Raw genomic sequence first — 6,470 nt, 5'->3', positions numbered from 1 at the left:
CTCCACCGGGTCGTCCGCAACACTGCTTTCACTGGTGCCTCCCCTAGCTTCTTCGCCTTGCTCCCATCAGTCCCGCTCCCGCGCAACTCCTCTTTCTTCTTGACGCTTTCCTTTCCCAGAATGCTCAGCCGCTACGCCTCCAAGGTGAAGTCACCTCGCTCCTGCCTCCACCCGCTTCAGTCCGTGGTCCGCTTCCATTCCCTCTGCTCTCCCGCCTCTTCGTGCGATGCACCCCAGCCGGTCAACCCTGGCGCCATTTCCCCGCCCGGTGGTCCCCACCCTCATTCCCTCGGCCCAGCTCCACTGCCCTGGGCTCCTCACTGCATTCCATTTCTGCAATCGCTCGGTTTGACGAGCGATGCAGAAATCACTTTTAACATTACTTCACTTCCTTCTCCCCCCTTCTGCTCAATATCCCGCAACCGTAATGTCCGCAACACTGCTCTCACTGGTGCTGCCCCTAGCCTCTTCACCTTGCTCCCCTCATTGCCGCTCCCGCGCAACAAGGCTTTTTTCTTGCCGCTTTCCTTTCCCGCCGGTTCGACCCCTCGGTGAAGTCATTGCTGGCTCCTGCCTCCGCCCCCTTCAGTCCGTGGTCCGCTGCCATTCCTTCTGCTTGCTGCCTGATCCCGCTTGCCTCTGGCTATTCCGCCTCGCTGTGCGATGCATCCCTGCTGGTCAGCCCTGGAGCCATTTCCCCTCCCGGGGGTTCTACGGTCGCCCGGTTGTCCCCACTCTCATTTCCTCCCCCCGCCCCAGCGGCAATGCGTGCCTCACTCCATTCGATTTTTTTATTCCACGATTTGTCTTGCAACATTTCTTCACCTCCTTCTCCCACCTCCTGCTCAATATCATTCTCCGTATCCCCGGCTTCGCTATTCCCCCTCTCCTCTCTAATCCATTTACCGACTACCCCTCCCATCCCGGTGGCCGCCTTTGGATTCATAGGGTACCTGATGTCGAAATCCTTTTACCCCGCCCCCTGTTCTTTAACCCCTTCCTCCGCTTCCTACCAATTCCGTTAGCCTCTGCCGTTCCATCACTACATGAGTCATCTTCTTCGCTCTTCCGGGAGTGTCGCCGGGGACCCTCGCGTGGTTCTCGCCGCTTTTCCCCTTCTAAAGAATCCTCTGCCTGTTTATTCTCCCTGATTGTATCAGTACCCATGTCTTCCTCCGGAATTGGCAACAGCGGAATATCCTTTCCCGTGTTTCACTTCTTCCCCCGCAATGTATCCGCATGCGCTGTGCTCGTCTTCATTATTGTGCATTTGACTCTTCTAAATGCTACTCACTCCCACACCTGGTACTTGTTTGCTTTCGCCCGTCGTAATGTATTACGGCTCTATATCCGGCTACAGGTATATATGATGGGATGGGGCTCTTTACACACATCTTGATTGTTCTAGTGCCTGTACTAATTTTGTATAGACCTTGCCCAATTCACTGGTTGTCCGTGTGGGAGACCACCTTGCCGTATTTTCCGAGGGTCATTTCTACCTCAAATCTGGGGACTTCGGGAGGGAGTGACACCACCTTAAGAAAGGTTGCCCTGCTAGAAGCTGACTCCAAGATCGCCGTTCCCCGCTTATCGGCTTCTGATGGAAAGTCAATGGGCCCCCCTTTCGACCTCAAAATGTTTTCCACTAATTCTTCGTTTATGAGCTTTGAATGAACAAATTTCCTAGTTATTCCGAACTGCATGGCCACCAACTCTTCCATTTTAAGCACGAACTCGACACCGATGAACCGATGTACCTCTAGGGCGGTAGCGCTTTCCTTTAAGTCATTAAGACTTATAATTAGCGTGGCCTTCCTATCGTAAGGCATTAACAATTCCTTCGCTTAAATAGAAAAAAATCAACGCACCTCAAGCCTTAAAAAAGGGCTGAAAAAAAAGGAAACCTTTCAAACTGTAATGCTCTGCTCAACGAACTTAGTGAAGAAACGAGCTCCTCGTTTTCAGGCGATCGAAGCTTCGAACGCCGGCGATAGGAAACACAGAACCGAAGCACAGAAATGTCCTCACTCACAATTTGGGGTTAAATAAGAAGTACTTTTCACAACAAAACTTTCCACGCATTTATCAGGGGAAAACGAACTCCTCCTTTCCCGGCGATCAAACCCTCGAACGCCGGGGATAGCACCCACAGAAAAACGTACGAACACGTACTGAAACCTCCAACGCTCACACCAGACTAGAAACAAGAGTGGGGGTTCCCACTCTCATTCCCTCGACCCGGCTCCGCTTCCCTGTGCCACGCTCTCCATTCCATTTTTTCATCACTCGGCTTGTCTTTCAACATTTCCTCACTTCCTTCTCCCTCCTTCTCCTGAATACCCATCGCCGTAACCCCGGCCACGTTATTACCCCTCTACTATCGATTCCCTTTACCAACTTCCCCTCCCGCGCCGGTGCCCGACATTGTATTCATAAAGTTACATGATGTCGAAATCCTTTTACCCCGCCCCCTGTTGTTTGTCACCCTTCCACCGCTTCCTTCCAATTCTGTTAGCCCCTACCGCTCCGTCACTGAATGAGTAATCATTTTCGCTCTTGTGGTAGTGTCGCCGGGGACATCGCGTTGTTCTCCCGCTTTTCACCTTCTAAGGAATCCTATGCCCCTTTATTCTCCCTGATTGCATCAATACCCATATCCTCCTCCGAAATTGGATACAACGGAATATCCTCCTCCGTGTTTGACTTTTTCCCCCGCAATATTCCCATTATAATTAAAAAACATATTAAAACCACAAATATAACAATGCACCCGTCGGGAAGGGCGATAAGCCTAAATACCCAAGGCCTAGGTCTGATAAATGTATACAGTCCTTCGGGCAGAAGAAAAAATGAGGAGAAGGAAGGACTTTTTTTAAGGGATATCCATCCCATGAGGGAATCTTTCAAGTCGGAGGCGAATATGGGCGGTGATTTCAATGCAAACACAAATGTAAAAGACAGTGCCGACAATGAAGTGGGAGGGGGGTAAGATTTAGCGAAGAGCTAAAAAGAACATTGAAACACATTAAAGCCACAAATGCCACGACACTGTTACGAAATACTGAAAATTTAAAATAAACCTTATACGGGAAAGGATGGGCAACGTGGAAAGACCGTTTCTAGGCCTCGGAGAAAGTAAAAAGAATATAACATCGTACAGAGTGCTCCAGATGTCATTTTGTGATCACTGCACAGTGATCTTTACAGTCAGCTGGGAAAAAAATAAGCCCGGTAACTTCGCATGGAATTCTGAATGGAAATTAGAAGAAGACCACCTGGACGATGAGGAAATTTTAGAAATGTTTGGAAAGGAGGTTAAAGGTTAGCAAATGAAATGGGCGGGAATAGACCCCTTTGAAACCAGGACCAGGAATGAGTAGTGAACCTGTAGTACTCCTTCGGAACTTTGTTCCACTGGAGCCATGGAGTGCTTTTATGAGGTGATAGTTGAAGGAGAATTTTATTTTTTAGCTTTTATTTTATTTTATATTTTTTTTTATTTTTTTATTTTAAAGGTTTTTTTTACTTTAGTTTCTATTCAACTTTTTTTATTTATTTTTTTTTAATTTTTAGTTTTTGTTTTTTTTCTTTTTTTTAAATTGTATATATATATATATATATATATATATATATATATATATATATATATATATATATATACATATATATATATATATATATATATATATATATATATATATATATATATATACATATATATATATTTTTTTTTTAAAGGATAAGGAAAGGGTACAAGGATATGCTGCGGGAGGGGCTGGTTAATATCTGCTTGTTGTCTATCAGGTGGGATCGGGTGGAGTGAGGTGAGGGAGGTTAGGAGAGCCTGGACCGGATCGCTTTTTTTTATTTGTTGTTTGCACATTCCTTGCATGGTTATTTCTTTGTGGTAAGGGGATAAATTTTTTATTAAGGGTGGGATGGAAGAGGGTGGTTTGCGGAAACTTGGGTGCTTTTCTTTTCGGGGGCTTTGTACGAAGCGGCTTCAGGAGTTGATGAGCGTATTTTATTTTGCCAGTCGGGAGGGATGAGGACCATAGGGAAGATATGAGGGGGTTTTTGGAGCTGGAGATGGACCTGCTATAACTATGAAGAGCTTTTTGGATAAGCTCATTGACCGTCTGAATGTTTAGCTCTTTATGAATGAGGGTATTTGGAACATAACAAGGGGCTCCTGCAATGTGTCTTGAACACTTGTTTAGCCATACCTCGATTTTGCTTATCGCTCCTTTGGGTGCTGTGGCCCATACGGGGGACGCGTAAAGGACTTGAGGGAGTAGTATGGAATGGAGGATAGTAAGTTTGGAGTTTAAGGAGGTTTTGGAAGATCTGGAGAGAAGCGGTTGAAGAGCGAAGGACGCTGAGCGGAGTTTGGCTAGTTTGGATGTGACATGAGAGGAGAAGGATAATTTTTCATCTAGGGTGACGCCGAGGAAGGTTGCGCAGGTTCTTTGGGGGATGATGCGGAAATTGAGGGTGAGGTACGTATGAGTGGTCTTATGAGGGTTGCGTGAGAAGCAGAGTTTAGCGCATTTGTCAGGATTGACGTTAAGCTTCCACTCTTCGAGCCAGTCTCCTATCTAGTGTAGATGGTCTTGCAGGGCGCCGTCAGTCTTAGACGGCCACCAACTTTGTCCAGCAATGGTTGTGTCATCCGCATATAGGAACATGTGTGTGAGAGGGTGGGAGGGTAAGTCGTCAATGAACATGTTGAAGAGAACTGGGCTTAGGACCACCCCCTGGGGGACGCCTGTCAGCTGTGGTTGGGATGGGGATTTGTAGGTGTTATGCAGAATAGAGAAGGAGCGATTGCTGAGAAAGGATTTTACGATTTTAATAAGGTAGAGGGGAATGTCTTTCTTGGCAAGCTTGAAAAAGAGACCTTCGTGAAGGACCTTGTCAAAGGCCTGACTGATGTCTAGGAAAACCGCAGTTGTACCCAATTTGCTGTTGAAGCCGGATTGGATAAGCTCGGTGAGGCGATAAATCTGGTGTACTGTTGAGATGTTGGGCGCAAAGCCAAATTGCTCTTGCCTGAACAGTGGGAAAGGGAGAGACTGCAGGCGGCTAAGAATGACTTTTTCGAATAATTTGCTAAGGGCACATGTGAGGGAGATAGGACGGCAGCTCGAGATTAGACCACTTTGAAGCATTGGAAAGGATGAAAGTTAACATCAGAGAATAATCCGGGCCCGATGCTGCTTAACTTCGGTGATCGGACGAGAACCGGTGTATTCAGCGTGGTATGGCCGTTGGCAATTTCCACCACTCTCGAGTCAACTATTTTAGCAATATCAAGCCCGCAAACACTTGTAACGACGCGACACGACGTCTATTTTCTTGCCCACGGCTTGCATACATCGGGCAGTCCACGACCATATGATGGCGGGAGACGGAGGTAATTTGCCATCTTAAAACGAATTTTGGATAAATGTGGAAGATTACGATACTACAGCACCAATACATTGCCCCAAGAGAGCTGGTCGCATCTAGATGAAATGGAATGGTGTCAAAAGGGAACATACAAATTACAAATCACGAATGCAATGTCTAACGAACGGCATTGCAAAATAAATTATTTGAAAAAAATTAAAAACATCAGAGAATGCCTCAAAAAAAATTTCGTTTCGGAAAAAAAATATTGAAAGCCAACGGCACCCGGTGTTCCCAGGCGGTGACCCATCCAAGTACTATCCGGGCCCGATGCTGCTTAACTTCGGTGATCGGACGAGAACCGGTGTATTCAGCGTGGTATGGCCGTTGGCAATTTCCATCTCTCTCGAGTCTAGAACTATTTTCGCAATATCAAGCCCGCAAACACTTGTAACGACGCGACACAACGTCTATTTTCTTGCCCACGGCTTGCATACATCGGGCCGTCCGCGACCATATGATGGCGGGAGACGGAGGTAATTTGCCATCTTAAAACGAACTTTGGATAAATGTGGAAGATTACGATACTACAGCACCAATACATTGCCCCAAGAGAGCTGGTCGCATCTAGATGAAATGGAATGGTGTCAAATGGGGAACATACCAATTCAAAATCACGCATGCAATGTCTAACGAACGGCATTGCAAAATAAATTATTTGAAAAAAATTAAAAACATCAGAGAATGCCTCAAAATACGTTCGTTTCGGAAAAAAAATATTGAAAGCCAACGGCACCCGGTGTTCCCAGGCGGTCACCCATCCAAGTACTATCCGGGCCCGATGCTGCTTAACTTCGGTGATCGGACGAGAACCGGTGTATTCAGCGTGGTATTTTTTTTTTTTTTTTTTTTTTTTATTGCATGTATTTCCATTCACAGACATAGTTATTTAACACCATGTGCACCATCTTAAGCGTGCATAAGACCACAGATTGAACATTTTCACAATTGAACAATTCTAAACAAAGGATGATATAAGTATGAACCACTTATGAACTATAAGCATTCGGAAAGTGTTC

At 46.0% G+C, this 6,470-nt stretch overlaps 1 non-coding gene and 1 pseudogene across 1 annotated transcript; both read right to left on the bottom strand.

Moving 5' to 3' along the window:
- Positions 1 to 5,664: 5,664 nt before the first annotated feature.
- Positions 5,665 to 5,783, bottom strand: LOC139699652 (5S ribosomal RNA). Its single transcript, XR_011703521.1, has one exon. It is a non-coding gene; the product is annotated as a 5S ribosomal RNA (ribosomal RNA).
- A 402-nt stretch (positions 5,784 to 6,185) lies between these two features.
- On the bottom strand, positions 6,186 to 6,284 carry LOC139699189 (5S ribosomal RNA; annotated as a pseudogene).
- Positions 6,285 to 6,470: the final 186 nt, after the last annotated feature.

This window comes from Hetaerina americana, unplaced genomic scaffold, assembly GCF_022747635.1.
Source record: "Hetaerina americana unplaced genomic scaffold, ioHetAmer1.1.p SCAF_9, whole genome shotgun sequence".
NCBI classification, from domain to species: domain Eukaryota; kingdom Metazoa; phylum Arthropoda; class Insecta; order Odonata; family Calopterygidae; genus Hetaerina; species Hetaerina americana.
Note: the sequence above shows the minus strand (reverse complement) of the source record. Positions and strands in the feature narration are given on the sequence as shown.